This window comes from Somniosus microcephalus, chromosome 20 (genome assembly GCF_052327205.1).
Source record: "Somniosus microcephalus isolate GS21.2 chromosome 20, FLI_Smic_1.0, whole genome shotgun sequence".
In the NCBI taxonomy this organism is placed as follows: domain Eukaryota; kingdom Metazoa; phylum Chordata; class Chondrichthyes; order Squaliformes; family Somniosidae; genus Somniosus; species Somniosus microcephalus.
Window position 1 is genome coordinate 72708164 of NC_141006.1, and position 17302 is coordinate 72725465.

Sequence of the window (17302 nt, forward strand, 5' to 3'; positions counted from 1 at the left end):
TCAGATTTTCTTTTTAAATTCTAGATTGATTTAATTTCCCTGGTTGCCATGGTGGGATTTGAACTTGTGTCAGTCCACATCATTAGTCCAGGCCTTAGGATTACTAGTTCAAGTAATATAACCACTACACTACCGTACCCCATTACTGTGTTATAAAGTATCTTGTGGATGTAAAGCATTTTGAGACATTTCTGAGATATGATCAGGCCCTATATATAGGCAAATCTTTATTTCTTTCAGTTTTCCTGCATAATGGAATTTTTATACTGTGTCTAGTATTTTTCCATACATGCTCTGTATAGGTGTAAGCACTGAGAGGAATGAGGACTAGGAATGGAGACTATAACACCCCCGCCCTTCCCCTCCTGCTCCAAACCCTGGAAATACAGGAAACTTTGTGATATCCGGCACCGACGGGACCGAGCTGTTGCCGTCCCATCAAAACTGCCGGACAAACCAGCGCTAATGTTGAAACATACGGAGATTTTGAGCTCCGTATCTGGCAACAAACCCTGTTGCTTAGCAACAGCTTCTAAACAGTCGGCCGTACCTTGCAAGCATCTCTGTAGCTTAGCAACAGCTTCAGCGAGACCTTGCAGAGCTTGACTGTTGAGAAAAAAGCAACGAAAAGAAAAAAAACCTAACGAAACGGCTCCTGATTTTTGCCAGTGGCTCGAGCTTGCCAGACATTTAGCCTCCAGATAACACAAAGTTTCCTGTACAAGCAATGTCCTCCCCCCTCAGCTCTCTCCACTTGATTGCATTCAACACTCGGCCGTTCCTTTCTGTTTGTTCATCTGTGGGCCTTGATTGAAATAATGAATAGGTACATTATTAATTAATTTCTCATAGTGGCATAGTGGTTAGCACTGTTGCCTCACAGCGCCAGGGACCCGGGTTCGAATCTGGCCTCGGGCGACTGTCTGTGTGGAGTTTGCACATTCTCCCCGTGTTTGCGTGGGTTTTCTCCGGGTGCTCCGGTTTCCTCCCACAGTCCAAAGATGTGCGGGTTAGGTTGATTGGCTATGATAAATTGACCCTTAGTGTTAGGGGGATTAAATACGTGAGGTTACGGGGGTGGGATGTGTGTTGGTGTAGGGGTTACGGGGAATCAGGTGGGATATGTGTCGGTGCAGGCTCGATGGGCTGAAATGGCCTCTATCTGTACTGTGGGGTTTCTGTGATTCTGTGAAACACAGAAAAAATCATCAAAAAGCTTCATCTCCTATTATCCCTACAAAATGAAAACATTTACGAAAGGATTTTCAAAACTGTTTCTTTCATGCTGTATTGTTGGGAGTGAGGTTCCTGGATGAAAAGCATTCTTCCTCCCTTCAAATATTGGTTCCCTATGAGAAACCTTGAGCTGTCTTTTAGTAAAGTTCCCTGCATTAGAGTCCCTTGTGTAACCTTCTATTCATTCCATGCTAGCTTACAATTGGTAGAAAGCAGACATCAGAAAGTACCTTTTGGTGATGTTGAAGCGATGATTGAGATTGCCTTTATAAAAGTATTGTCGTGTATATTAGAGGCTTTCAACTCTCAAATTCATATAAGATTTTTGCTTATGCATAATAACAAGTTCCAGAACCATTAAAAAAAAAAAAACTCTTTTACGAAATTGTGTGCATGTGCAGTCCCCATTTACAGTTTATAAATTTTCCTTCCATTTTAAAGGATATAAAACATAGGAACAGGAGGAGGCCATTCAGCCCCTCGAGCCTGTTCCGTCATTCAATGGGATCATGGCTGATCTGCGACCTAACTCCATATACCCGCCTTTGGCCCATATCCCTTAATACCTTTGGTTAACAAAAAACGATCAATCTCAGATTTAAAATTAATAATTGATCCAGCATCAATTGCTGTTTGCAGAAGAGAGTTCCAAACTTCTACCACCCTTTGTGTGTAGAAGTGTTTCCTAATTTCACTCCTGAAAGGTCTGGCTCTAATTTTTAGACTCTGCCCCCAGTCCTAGAATCCCCAACCAGCGGAAATAGTTTCTCTCTATCTACCCTATCTGTTCCCTATCCTGAAAACTTCGATCAGATCACCCCTTAACCTTCTAAATTCTAGAGAATACAACCCTAATCTCTCCTCGTAACTTAACCCTTGAAGTCCGGGTATCATTCTGGTAAACCTACGCTGCACTCCCTCCAAGGCCAATATATCCTTCCTAAGGTGTGGTGCCCAGAACTGCTCACAGTGCTCCAGGTGTGGTCTAACCAGGGTTTTGTGTAGCTGCAGCACAACTTCTAGCCCCTTGTATTCTAGTCCTCGAGATATAAAGGCCAGCATTCCATTAGACTTTTTGATTATTTTCTGTACCTGTTCATGACATTTTAATGATCTATGTATATGGACCCCCAAGTCTCTTTGGACCTCTGCTGTTTTTTTAGCTTTTCATCATTTAGAAAGTAACTTGATCTACCTTTTTAGGTCCAAAGTGGATGACCTCACATTTGCTTACATTGAAATCCAGTATTGAAAAACAGTATTTATTGGACAGCAGGCTGCAGGTTAAGGATTACTGGTGTGCAGAACTTGTAATTTAATAAGCTAGTAGCTTTGTAATCTCAAAACTCTTGAAAGTGATACCCCAAACCATTAATAACAGCATAGTTTTGCACAGCCTGGGATGATTAATAATACTGTTAAACTCATCCTCCCAAATGAACAGCTTGATACACTTCTCAAGTACTATTGTAAGTCATTTAAACCTCAGCAAAGCATTACGTTTGATTTTTATTCAGATTATTTTGCTAATTTTATGAGCTTAACATGTTGAATCATAGGTCTGTCAACTGACTTGTTTGTCATGTTAAAAAAAAGATAGACTTGCATTCCTATAGCGCCTTTCACAACCTCAGAATGTCCCAAAGTGCTTGACAGCCAATGAAGTGCTTTTTCTTTGAAGTGTAATCACTGTTACAGCCACTTTGTGCACAGCAAGCTCCCACAAACGGCAATGTGATAATGACCAGATAATCTGTTTTTGTTTGTGATGTTGATTGAGGGATAAATATTGGCCCCAGGACACCGGGGAGAACTCCTCTGCTCTTCTGCGAAATAGAGCCATGGGATCTTTTACGTCCACCTGAGAGAGCAGACGGGGCCTCGGTTTAACGTCTCATCCAAAAGACAGCACCTCCAACAGTGTCAGTGCAGATTTTTGTGTTGGGGTTGCAGGAACGGGACTTGAACCCACAAACTTCTGACTCAGAGGCGCGAGTGCGACCCACTGACCAACAGCGGACAGTACATTGGGGGTCTTCAGCTCTCAAATTCACATAAGATTTTTGCTTATGCATACTAATGAGTTGCAGAACAGTTTAGATGTTGGTCTAATAGCCAAATAACAGGTTGAGCAGTGACATTAAGAATATTTCTCTTGCCTATTACTGAAGAAGATTGCTGACAGTGTGAGATTTTTGAAAACTGAAAATGATGCTAACACCAGTTTCAGCTGTGAGAATTCATTAATCTAACCCTAATACTTATAGTCCAAAAAATATTTTCACTTGGGAGCCCCTAATGTTGCTTCATCTACAGCGCAATGCTCGTTAGTACAGTCTATGGCCGTTAATGGGCATGCTGTTAACAGGGACATTTGGCTGACAAGAATATTGAGTCTGAAACCTGTTTCGTTACCTGTACACGCTGCAGTATTTGCATCATGAGAACAGCTACACAAAAGCTCTAAAATAACAACAGAAAACGCTGGAAAAACTCAGCAGGCCAGGGCAGCATCCGTGGAGAGAGAAACAGAGTTAAACATAGAAACATAGAAGATAGGAGCAGGAGTAGGCCATTCGGCCCCTCGAGCCTGCTCCGCCATTCAATGAGATCATGGCTGATCATCCAAATTCAGTACCCTGTCCCTGCCTTCGCTCCATATCCCTTGATCCCTTTAGCCTTAAGAAATATATCCAACTCCTTCTTGAATATATTTAATGAATTGGCCTCTACTGCTGTTAGATCCGTGATTCTGAGAGTATGATGTTTTTCAATAACCACACGGATGCTGTAACTTAACAATCACAGGTGTTTACTGGAGTAGGGTAGTCTCAAGACTGGGGGTACAGAGGCATGCTCAAGGCTTATATACAGGTGTGGTCACTGCCGGTACTACAGTATACAGGAGCTGTAAAAGTAGTTCTCTCTTAAAGATACATACACTACAATTCCTCCCCTTTTAGATTAGCAGTACCCATAATATTCAAATAACAATTAACACTTTAACATGCACATTAAACAACAATAGTCCATTTATAGATTCAGTCTTTGGGGCGGCTTCCTGATCCTTTCGGGATAGCGCCTTTCCTACGGTGCTTGTTCTTGGTGCGGAGGCGATTCTGGCCCCTTTTCGTCGGTTAGTTCATCGGTTTCCACTGCTACTGGTTCTGAGGTAGATGCTACCGGTATGTCGGGTTCATCCCCAGGTACGCGAGACATGGGGTTGACTCGTTCCTGTGACGCTAAGATCTGATCGATGTGGCGTCTCACAATGTTCTCATCGACATCCACTGTGTACATTAATGGCCCCTGCCTTGTGCATATCGTTCCGGGTTGCCATTCCTCTGTTCGGTAGTCATGGGCCAAGACTGGTTGTCCTACGTTGAAGCTCCTTGTCGGCTTCTCATTGATGTGCTGGAATTGTTTATCCTCAACATTTCTTCGCACATTTGGTCTGAGCAAATCCAGACGAGATCTCAACCTTCGGTTAAAGAACATCATGGCCGGGGTCTGGTTCGTAACTGCATGTGTCGCATTTCTGTAGGCTAATAAGAAATTGTCCACCTTATGCTGTAGTGGAATTTCAACGTCGCACATCGCCTTTATCGCCTTTTTAAAGGTTTGTACGAACCTCTCAGCCAATCCATTTGTGGCTGGATGATACGGGGCGGATGTGTAATGCCTTACCCCATTCCTTCTCATAAATTTCCGAAACTCTTCGGACACAAACTGTGGTCCATTATCAGAGCAAATCTGCTCTGGTAAGCCGTTCCTGGCAAATATGGTCCGTAGGACTGCAATCGTTTTCTCTGTAGTGGTTGAGGACATTTTTATCACCTCAGGCCATTTCGAGTGAGCATCCACTGCTATTAAGAACATTGAGTCCATGAATGGACCAGCAAAATCAATATGCACCCGTTGCCATGGAGAGGAGGGCCACTCCCATGGGTGTAGAGGGGCATGTGGTGGTGCATTTTGGACCTTCTGGCATCCTGAGCAGCTCTTAGTTAGGTCCTCGATTTGTTGATCGATTCCCGGACACCACACATAAGCCCTAGCAAGGCTTTTCATTTTCACCCCTCCCAGATGACCTTCATGAAGCTCATTTAGCACACTCTCCCTTAACTTGGGTGGAATCACCACTCTGGATCCACACATCACTGTCCCCTGGCATACTGACAGCTGTTCTCTTCTGGATGAGAATGCTGGCAACAGTGAGTCGCCATGTGTTGGCCATCCCCTCACCGTCAAATCATATACCCGAGACAGCGTCGGATCATTGCGGGTCTCCTTCTCTATATCCGCGTTAGTTACTGGCAATCGTTCAATTATTGACGAATAAAATATCTCGATAGGGTCCACTGCTGGTGCTTCCTCCACAGTAGGCAGTGGCAGGTGTGATAGCCCATCAGCGTTTCCATGCTGTTTCGTGCCTTTATATTCTATTTCATATTGATTCGCCCCTAGAAAAAGGAACCATCTTTGTAACCATTGTGCAGTCATCACCGGAACGCCCTTCTTTGGATTAAAGATGGAGACAAGTGGTTGGTGGTCAGTCAGCAAGGTGAACTTCTGCCCATGCAGATAGTGGTTGAATTTTTTTACTCCCCATACTAGGCTGAGGGCCTCCCTGTCAATCTGGGCGTAGTTGCGCTCGGCTGAGGTTAGTGACCGAGACGCAAAGGCTACTGGCCTCTCCAACCCGTCTGGGAATTTGTGCGACAGCACCGCTCCAATACCATAGGGTGATGCATCACATGCCAAACGAATTGGTAGTGCTGGGTTGAAATGGGCCAACACCTCTTTTGATGTGATCAATTCTTTGCACTTCTGGAAAGCTCGTTTACGTTCGTCATTCCACTTCCAGCATCCGCAGTATTTTGCTATCATACAGAAGCTCTATTGTGTTTGTCACGACGGTGCTGTCATTAAGAGTCTTCTACTCTTTCTGAATGTTAAGCAGTCATGTGGAAAAGTAATCATTTAAATTTAGGATCCAGCACGCATGGACTCTTAAATTGATTAAGTATGATACATTTTTAGGACTGTATTCAACTCATTAAAGGTAGATTGGGCCCTGTTTTCCGCAATCATTTCCACTGAATTACTGATGTGTCTTTGTCGGCAGAGTCAAGCTCCTGCGTAGGACCCACGTACGCAGTGGTCAATATTGATGTTGTGGAATTTGATTTGAAAATTATTTCATAAGCACAGCAGATCCTGGGTGAAAGGAAAACTACAGCTTTAAAGAACGCAGTCAAGATTGTATTCAGGCACATTCCTGCCTTGCTTTAATATGATCTTTGATCATCTGCTATTGTGGTGAGTTGCATATTTGGATAATTCTGAGCATCTGAAATCTTCAATTAACATCTGAAGACTGTTCCAACCGTTAAAAATTCTGGAATGGCACCGGGTCCAAATGCTTTACCCCCCCCGCCCCGCAAACCCCCCTCTCTCCTGCCTTGCTCTGGCACGGATCTGTGATATATTTCAGTGCACGGGGCTTTTCAATGGTGAGTTCAGCCGTTGGAGCTTGAGTGCTGGAGAAAGCTGGCCTGCTGCCTCAGCGGCTGAAAGAAAAATAGATGTTGAGGTCAGCTCAGGTGACAGCTGAGCGATACGAGTGTATTGCACACAGTAGGATGACTGACAGATAGTGAAAGAATCACGGTGGAATGTGCTAGTCTGAGAAATGTGGGCTCGTCTGAGATAAAGCCTGGGCTCCACTCAGCTTTGCCTGCAGACGCAATGACTGACTCTTTGAGCTGCAGTCCAGCTACACACTTGTCAGTCAGTACATGATTGATTTAAAGTGTAAAAGCCCCCCACCACCGCCCCTTTCTATTCCTCTGCGAGTTTAGAAATATCTGGCAGCATATCTGAATTCTTTTCAGAATCTCTGTTCAGTATTTTTATTGGAATCAACTGCGCTCAATGTTCTGCTTGTATATCAGCCTCTAATGCAGGATAGAAAGGCAGGCATAACAACAAATAGAATAAACTGGCGATTATGTTTGACATTTGTGAGTCCTTGTTTAAAATATAGTTGTTAAGGTTTTCCCTTATGGCAAGTACAATATTTCTGTGTTACGAACATACGAACAATGACGGACAGGTAGAGACCCTCTGGTCCATCCTGCCTGTCCCATACAATTGCGATACCTTGTGTATCACAATATAGACACCCTCCGCCCCACCCGAAACCGTGTGATCTCCTGGGAGAGGCAAAACAAACAGCTAAAAAAAAAACAGGCCAATTGGGGGGAAAAATCTGGGAAACTCCTCTCCGACCCACCTAGGCGATCGAAACTAGTTCAGGAGCTCACTCTGGCTCTGAATTCCCTGCAGTACCTGCTGTCATGAATCTTATCATGACTCATGAAGTAACGCTGGGCGGCCAGCTGGTGGCGCTGTCCAAGGAGTATAAATACTCGGGCGTGGGCCCAGCTTGCTCAGGATGTTTCTGTAACCAGGAACTAGTGATGTAACTAGAAAGCTCACGGTTTTGAAACAGTTGATTAAAGCCTTGTTTTATACTCATACCAAGAACTCAGTAGTCTTTTTACATCACCTACCTTCTGTAAGAGGTGATCTCCGCCCCAGCCAGAAACAGGTCCAGCTCTCGCTTGAAGGAATTCAGTGAATCAGCGTCCACCGCACCAGCCAGCAGCCTGTTCCAGAAGATGTTTAGTGAGCACGTACACGTACATGGCATTATTACGTTTTATCCGAAATAAACCTCTGAAGTACATTTTGCGCGTAATCAACCCACCGCCAAATTGCATAGGCCCTGAATTTGCTTTCGGAGGCTGCCCGCGGGGAAATGACTACGATCCGCAAATAAAATCCGTGCCTACCTTGGTGGTCCGGAAGGTACGGAGACTCGCGGTCCTGGGCCTCTCTGGGTACGCGGGGGCAGAGGCCCACGTATCTCAGGGCGCAGGCGGATCGTGAGCACCCCTGGGATCATGTGGGCCAGCCCAACGAATGACAGAACGGGAGCCCCATTGATGATTATGGAGGTTCTGTATGTACGGAAACCCCGTAAGTATGAATGGGAATACCCAAAAAAATACACCTACACATCAAATAAATTAAAAATAAAATTACATATTTAAAATGCCACATATTTAAATATTTAAAACAAAAATTTAATTTTTTGAAAAATAAATTTAAATGTTTTAAAGGGGCTAAAAATAACCTTACCTTATTTCACAGGTTTTTAAATGTTTAAATGATTGGAATAAAATTATGTTTATGTTTTTTTAAACTCTTGCGCTGGTAAAAGCAGGCCTTATTCCTGCTTTCACCAGGCGTAAGAATTTCACGGGCATTCGCTGGGCAGATTTGGGAAAATAGCCCGACTCTCCGCCTGCGGGTGCCCTTTTCCCGGGGATGCAGATGATCTGTCAAGAAGATAGTTGACAGATCGCAAGTTCTGGGCTTTCGCACATGCGCGGCCCTTACGGGCACGTACACACCTTGTACGTGCCCGTAGGGGCCGCGTATTACGGGCCACAGTATTTACAGTACAGAAACAGGCCTTTCGGCCCAACTGGTCTGTGCTGGTGTTTATGCTCCACTCGAGCCTCCTCACACCCTACTTCATCTCACCCCATTAGCATATCCTTCCAATAGTGCCCCACCTCCTACTTGGGGCGCTACTACTGAATTTATGGCGCTGGGGCGCTAACTTTTTCGGGGCGCGGCGACGACAGCGCCCCAAAGGGGGCGCCACCCAATTTTTCCCCCAGAACTTTTCGCAGTGCTCCAAATGTGGTCTAACCAAGGATCTATACAAGTTTAACATAATTTCTCTGCTTTTCAATTCTATCCCTTTAGATATGAACCCCAGTGCTAGGTTTGCTTTTTTTAAGGCCTTATTAACCTGTGTCACTACTTTTAGTGATTTGTATATCAGTACCCGCAGAGCCCTTTGCTCCTCTACCCCATTTAGACATTTCCACGGAGTATGTGGCCCCCTTATTCTTCCTACCAAAATGTACCACCTCACACTTATCTATATTGAAGTACATTTGCCAATTACATGCCCATTCTGCAAGTTTATTAATGTCTTCCTGTGTTTTGTCACAGTCCTCCTCTGCATTAACTGCACCCCCCGCCCCCCACCCCCCACCATTTGGTGTCATTCGCAACTTTTGAAATTGTACTTCCGATTCCAGAGTTTTTGTAAATGGTGAGCAGCAGTGGTCCCAGCACCGAGTCCTGTGGAACACCACTTCCCACTCTTTGCCAGTCTGAGTATCTATCTTTGACCCCTACTCTCTGTTTACTGTTTTGTAGCCAGCTGGCGGTCCGTTCTGCTCCTTGTCCCCTGACTCCACATGTTCTGGCCTGAGTCATGAGTCCACTATGCGGTACCTTATCGAAGGCCTTTTGAAAATCCCAAAACGATTGCACCAAATAAAAAGGTAACCTTTAAAGCAACTTTATTGCAGAAAATAAAAAATGAAATGGCAAGAAGCTGAAGAGTGGGTCCAAATGCTGTAATGGTTGTAATGTAATTTACATTGACCTGAATTCACACCATCTGCACAGGCCAGGAACGAGGACAGAAATCCTCTGCGGCAATGGAGTTGACTCAGCATTGTCTTTTCGACTAACTAACAGTGACAGAACGCGGCTCAGATCCAAATGTATCTTGATATATTTTAATTATGTTTTTGCATATTAGAATGCAAAGTGCATCGTTAAAAATATTGGGGGGGTGTGGTAAACCACTGTCATACCTGTCTGTGTCTGCATCAGGGGGAAAATTCAATTGTTTGCGCCCCCCGTTAGCGCCTTAAGAGGGCGCTAATTGGGGCGCAAAGCAACTAGCGCCCGGGCGCGGCGATGTTTGCACCACTCGCAAAATTAACTAGACATTTTGCGGCGGTGCTAAACACTACCGCCACGATCTCCTGCGCCGGCAGATTGTGCCGTCAGTCGAGTGTGCAACACCCCGGTAGCACCCCGGACCGGATATTGAGTGGCGCCCCCTGCCTTACCGCCTGCCGCTAGCAACAACAGGTTGAGGGGAGCGTTTTGCTGTCAGAAAGGGACTGGGGGAGCGCTATTTAAAGGCGACCGCTTCCTGCCTTTTTTTGTCGGTGACATTTTTGCACCACGCATTCTGAGAGAGAGAGAGAGAGACTTCTGGAGAGATTCAACGCTGTGTGAAGGAGTTTTGAGTACTGAGCAGCACTTTGCAGGTTCATTTTGATTTGCCCTTCCTTGCTTTGCCAGCGCTCTGAGGTAGCGCCTCGCTCCTCAGCCTTTGCGCCTTAAGACAGGTGTGAAGCGCCTGATTTAGCGCTCCAATCACCTCCAGGGGTGATAAAAGCCAAGTTTGCTGTCGGAGGCGATAATTAGCGCCAGGCGCTAAACTTTGCGCACGGCCGATAATGGCGCCCCAAACGGGGCGATACTGAATTTTTCCCCCATTGTGTGGTAAAGTGGATTTCCACCTGGGAATTTCCTCAAACATACGCTCCTTGTGGTGACTAGAATCCATTAAATTGGCAGCTGAGAAGTACCTTTCTCCAAAAGCCCCCGAATGACTGATAAACCACAGCTTTGTAAGAGAAGTGGGAGGGAAGCGTTGCTGAGGCGATCACTGAAAAAAACATCTCTACTCAGCCTCTGGAGGCTGGCCGTCTGCCAGTACAAACCTTACATCTGCTTTACCCTTAAAAATCATTTCAAAATATTAAATAGGGAATGAATAATACATCTCTTTAAAAATGCATTGGTCAGAAACAAAGGTCGGCTGACAGGTAGCACTGCAAGACTGCAATCACGACCTGCCTGAAAAATAAGTGAGCAATTTATTCCATGATTTTTGCATTCTTACGCAAGGTGGGTTATTTCCCCTAATTAAACCAGGTGCTTAGAAAAATTTCAACGTTTCAAAACATTTACTTCTGTGGAGTAGCAGCCAACGTACTCCTCTGGTGTGGCAAGATGTGTGCTGTGGCTTTTGTCATTTATTCATGGTGTGCCATGCTTCAGTTGTACGGAGACTTAAGAGCTGGATTTTACCAGCCCTGAGGATACAGGTGATGTGCCTCAATAATCCCGAGACTCGATGTTAGCGGAACAAAACAAGGCTTTTGTTAAATTAGAAGATAACACGCAGTGGAGAGAGGTATCTTCCATCTGGAGCTCTGCAGTACTGGATATGAGGCCAGACTGAGCTGGCTTACATAGGGGCCAGGTATGGGCGGAGCCCTACACACAACACATTCCATACATTCCAATATACCATACAATGGTGAGGAGAAACCTGAAACCAACCACAGTCACAGGCAATACAATGGTGAGGGGAAACCTGAAACCAACCACAGTCACAGGCAGTGATGAATGGAATATTTCATCACATTCACCCCTTCTATAGATTTAGTCTGTTCGGGGGTTTGGTAGTCCTCTGCGACCGACGTGGCTGTTGTGGTGTCGCGGGTGTCGGCTGGGTGTCCCCGGTGGCCTCCTGGGTCTCTGCCGGGGGTGCCGCCAGGGTTGTTAAAGGGGTAGTTGGTGGGGGTGCCGTTGGTCGATGTTCTTCTGGGGGTGATGAAAGAGTAGTGGGTGGGTAAGAGTTGCTGTGGTCGTTGTTGCTGCTATTGCCATGGTTGTTGTCGTTACCGGCTGGGGCGACGTCTTTTATTGACACGGTGTCCTCCCTTCCGTCGGCGTGCCGGACATACGCGTATTGGGGGTTGGCGTGGAGTCGGTGCACTGGCTCCACGAGAGGGTCCGTCTTATGGCCCCTCACATGCCTTCGCACGAATACCGGACCTGGGTTGGAGAGCCATGACGGCATGGATACGCCTGAGGTGGATTTCCGGGGAAAGCTAAACATTCGTTCATGAGGCGTGGCATTAGTGGCAGTACACAATAGCGACCGTATCGAATGGAGCACATCTGAGAGGACTTCCTGCCAGCGGGAGATAGGGAGGCCCTTGGTCCTTAGAGCTAGAGTGACTGCTTTCCATACTGTCCCGTTCTCTCGCTCCACTTGACCGTTACCCCGGGGGTTGTAGCTGGTGGTACGGCTCGTGGCGATACCCCTGGACAGCATGTACTGGCGTAGCTCTTCACTCATGAAGGACGCCCCCCTATCCGTGTGGATGTAGCTCGGCATACCGAACAGGCAGAACAGGCTGTTGAGGCATTTAATGACCGTGGCGCTGGTCATGTCTGGGCAGGGGAAGGCGAATGGGAACCGGGAGTATTCGTCCACAATGTTCAGGAAGTAAACATTGCGGTCGACGGACGGGAGGGGGCCCTTGAAATCTAAGCTGAGCCGCTCAAAGGGCCGTGTAGCTTTGATTAAGTGGGCTCTATCAGGGCGGTAGAACCGAGGCTTGCACTCAGCGCAAGTGCGGCAGTTCCTGGTCAGAGACCGAACTTCCTCAATCGAGTAGGGTAAGTTGCGGGACTTTATGAAGTGGAACAGCCGCGTGACCCCTGGGTGGCAGAGGTCGTTGTGGAGGGTCTATAGCCGATCCCCGGTGGCGCTGGCACACATCCCTCGTGAGAGGGCATCTGGGGATTCGTTAAGGGCCCCTGGCCGGTAAATGATGTCATACTCGAAGGTGGAGAGCTCGATCCGCCACCTAAGAATCTTATCATTTTTGATCTTCCCCCTCTGTTTATTATTGAACATAAATGCTACCGACCGCTGGTCGGTAAGTAGGGTGAAGTGTTTGCCGGCTAGGTAGTGGCGCCAGTGGCGCACTGCCTCCACGATGGCTTGGGCCTCCTTTTCCACGGAGGAGTGTCTGATCTCGGGCCCTTGGAGGGTCCTCGAGAAGAAAGCTACGGGCCGCCCCGCCTGGTTGAGGGTGGCCGCCAAGGCAAAGTCAGACACATCACTTTCCACTTGAAATGGAGTGTTCTCGTCCACTGCCTGTAGCGTGGCCCGCTCAATATCCTGCTTAATGCTTTTGAAGGCGGCGTGGGCCTCAGCAGAGAGCGGAAAAGAGGATGCTTTCAAGAGGGGGCGGGCTTTGTCGGAGTAGTTGGGGACCCATTGGGAATAATAAGAAAATAACCCCAGGCACCTTTTCAGGGCTTTGGGAGTGTTGGGCAGGGGCAGCTCCCGTAGGGGGCGCAATCGGTCGGGGTCTGGTCCGATTTCCCCATTCTCCACCACGCTGCCTAGTATGCAGAGGCGCGTGGTGTTGAAAACGCACTTGTCCTCGTTGTAGGTGAGGTTGAGTTTTTGTGCGGTTTCCAGGAACCTCTCGAGGTTCGAGTCGTGATCCTGCTGGTTGTGACCGCAGATGGTGACGTTGTCGAGGTAGGGGAAGGTTGCCTGCAAGTGGTGGTCATCGACCATGCGGTCCATCTCCCTCTGGAAGACCGAGACCCCATTCGTCACCCCAAAGGGGACTCTGAGGAATTGGTAGAGGCGTCCGTTCGCCTCGAAGGCAGTGTACGGGCGGTCCTCTGGTCTGATAGGGAGCTGGTGGTACGCTGACTTGAGGTCGATGGTGGAGAACACCCGGTATTGGGCGATTTGGTTCACCATTTCTGATATGCGGGGTAGCGGGTAGGCGTCTAGTTGGGTGTACCTGTTGATCGTTTGGCTATAGTCGATCACCATCCGTTTCTTCTCGCTACCCCTTACCACCACCACTTGGGCGCGCCACGGGCTATTGCTGCATTCAATAATGCGCTCTTTCAGGAGCCTGTCTACCTCGGTCGCGATAAACCGCCTGTCCTCCCAGCTGTACCTCCTGCTTTTGGCCGCTATTGGCCGGCAGTTAGGGGTAAGGTTTGCAAATAGCGAAGGCGGCTTTACCTTCAGGGTAGCCAGGCCGCACACTGTGAGGGGCGGCTGGGACCCACCGTACTTGAGCGTGATGCTTTGGTGGTTGCACTGGAAACCCAGGCCCAAGATCACGCTCGCGCATAGATTCTTCATGATTAATACTTTAAAATTATCGTATACAGTCCCGTTAACGGACAATTGTACCGTGCAGTAACCCAGAATGGTCGATGTCTGGGTTTTATCAGCCATAGAGATGGTACCCCGAGTAAGGACCACCTTTAGGGAGAGTTGTTGTGCCAGTTCAGGGTGGATAAAACTCTCCGTGCTTCCGCTGTCAATTAAACATTTAACCCGGCACCCGTTTACCTCGATGTCCACCATTGATTTGGATAGCGGGTGGGGCCTGGCCTGGTCCACTGTGACCGATGCCACTGTAGGGCCCTGATCGAGACAAGATGGCGTCCACGCTGTCTGCTCACAAGATGGCGGACCCCACGAGGTCGGGCAAGATGGCGTCCAAGATGGCCGCTCCCACGGCGCACACGCGGCGGTGGCGGGTTTTGGTTTTCCGGCGGGGTTCCCTCTGCACACCTTCCCGAAGTGCCCCTTCTTACCGCACTTAAAGCAGGTGGTGCCTTTCGCCGGGCACAGGTTTCTGGTGTGCTTTGGCTGCCCGCAGAAGTAGCAGTTGGGTCCCCGACGCGTCGCGGCTGTCGTAGGGCTTCTGGGGGGAGAGCGGGGCCCCGACGGTGTCGGGCTGCCGGGCAGGGAAGATGCCTTCCAAGATGGCGGTGCCCTTGGTGCACACGTGGCGGCGTGGACGGCGCGGGCTGAAGAGTAGGCGTCCGAGTTTCTCTGGGCCACATCCAGGGATCGCGCGGTGTCCGCAGCCTGTTTCAGGTCCAATCCCATTTTTTCCAGCAGTCTTTGCCGGATGTAAGTGGAGCTGAGGCCTGTGATAAAGGCATCGCGAACAAGCTCGTCGGTGTACACTGCGGCTTTTACATCTCGGCACTTGCAGTCTTTGCCAAGCATTTTCAGGGTGCCTAGGAACTCCTCCATCGATTCCCCAGGTCGCTGTGCGCTAGTGGCGAGCAGATGCCTAGCATACACCTCATTCGTAGGCTGCTGGTAATGCGCCTTTAAGATGTCGCAGGCGGCCAGGTACATGTCGGCGTCTTGGATGAGGGGGTAAACCCAGTGGCTTACCCAATTCCGCAGAATTCCGAGTTTCATACTCGCAGTGTCCGTAGCGTCTTTGACGGCTGCGGAATTGTCCAGGAAGAATTCCATACACATAAACCAGTGTCCGAAGCATGCTGATGCGTCCGGAGCATGCTGATCCAAATCCAAACGTTCGGGTTTCAGGAGTTGATCCATTGTGTTGAAAAATAAGTTAAGAAAATTGATGTGCCTCAATAATCCCGAGACTCGATGTTAGCGGAACAAAACAAGGCTTTTATTAACTTAGAAGATAACACGCAGTGGAGAGAGGTATCTTCCATCTGGAGCTCTGCAGTACTGGATATGAGGCCAGACTGAGCTGGCTTACATAGGGGCCAGGTATGGGCGGAGCCCTACACACAACACATTCCATACATTCCAATATACCATACAATGGTGAGGAGAAACCTGAAACCAACCACAGTCACAGGCAATACAATGGTGAGGGGAAACCTGAAACCAACCACAGTCACAGGCAGTGATGAATGGAATATTTCATCACAACAGGTTTGTTGGCGGGACTGCTGGGAAAGTCAGAAAGAATGAGAGCGGGTCCAGAACCCGCTCCCAACCCGCCTCCAACCAATCTTCCCGGGAGTCGGATCCCCAATTTGTGCAGGGACCCGACTTCTAGCGGCAGGAAGAGGATTGCAGCCACTTAACTGCATGTCTGCTGATGTATTAACAGGTAGTTAACAGGCAGTTAAGAGACTTTTTCCAATTTTTAGACTTCTGCTGCGGGCTTCCTGATGTCAGGAAACCCCGCCAGGGTAAGTGAGGCGTGCTGTGGGTCTGTTGTTATGTTGGTGTATAGATGACAGCTGCAGAAGTGGTGTGAAGGAAGCACTGGGACACGGGTGAGTATCAGAGGTAAGGAAATGTTGGGAAAGTCATTTTTAATGTGTTTAGATTTTTCTGTAGGTAACAAGCTTTGAAGTGTTTGTGTGGCCTCACCTCAATGGGAGAAGTGACAGATCGCTTCTGTATCCTCACCTGCAGCTGCCATCTGTTTCATCCTAAGGAGAGAGTCACTGGAGAGCCTGGGTGCAAGGGCTCACCTTTGGACAGTGATTGTCAGTGTTTGACAGCACCTCAATGCTGTCAAACACTGTCAAATCATTTGTCAAAAATTTATGGTTCATGTGCCTTTAAGAAAACCGGCAGGTGAAGCGACATCTGACACCGGCTTTCCCTTAATTGGCCGGCAAGCCCGCAGGGCGGGGCTTAACAAGGCCAATCAGGGGAAAATAGCGTCTGTGCGTCGGACATCGCTGGGGGCGGGACTAGAACCCGGAAGGCAGCCGTCCCGCCTCCAACGCGTCTCATTGAGTAAAATCCTGCCCAGAAGCAGAGCCCATCTGGAGTTCGGCACTGAGTTGTGGGCACCGCACCTCAGGAAGGATACATTGGCCTATGAAGGAGTGCAGTGCAGATTCACCAGAATGATACTGGGCTTTAAAGGGTTAAATGATTAATTATTCCATAAAACTAAATAGATTGCACTTTGACCATGTCTGCTGATGTATTACATTTATATATGAAGTAGCTCTGCATTAAACCCATTAGTAAGGGCCTGCTCTAAATAAACCTAGATGCAGCTATGCAAAGCAACTCATCCACTGTACAAAGTGTGCCAGCTCCTTCTCAAAACGACTGCACTTGAAGCACTGTCTTTCTGCAAGTCTTACACCACGGTAGAAATTTATTCCTGTTGTCAAAGTGGGCGCTGAAGGGTCGTTCTTCTTGTGTGCGCCCGCTCATTCTGCACTGGGTATGCGCCGCACGCCATATTGGTTAGGGCGTCCTGTAGGTCATCCAGAGGGCGCTGCCCCAGAAACAGCCATCAGGCCCATTGCCTGTGCAAATTGGGGAACTAACGTCTATTTCAGGCCACTTGGCCTTTATTACAAGTGGATTTGAGTACAAGAGTAAAGACGTCTTACTGCAATTATATAGGGCCCTGGTGAGACCACACCTGGAGTATTGTGTACAGTTTTGGTCTCCTTACTTAATGAAGGATATACCTGCCATAGAGGGAGTGCAACGAAGGTTCACCAGACT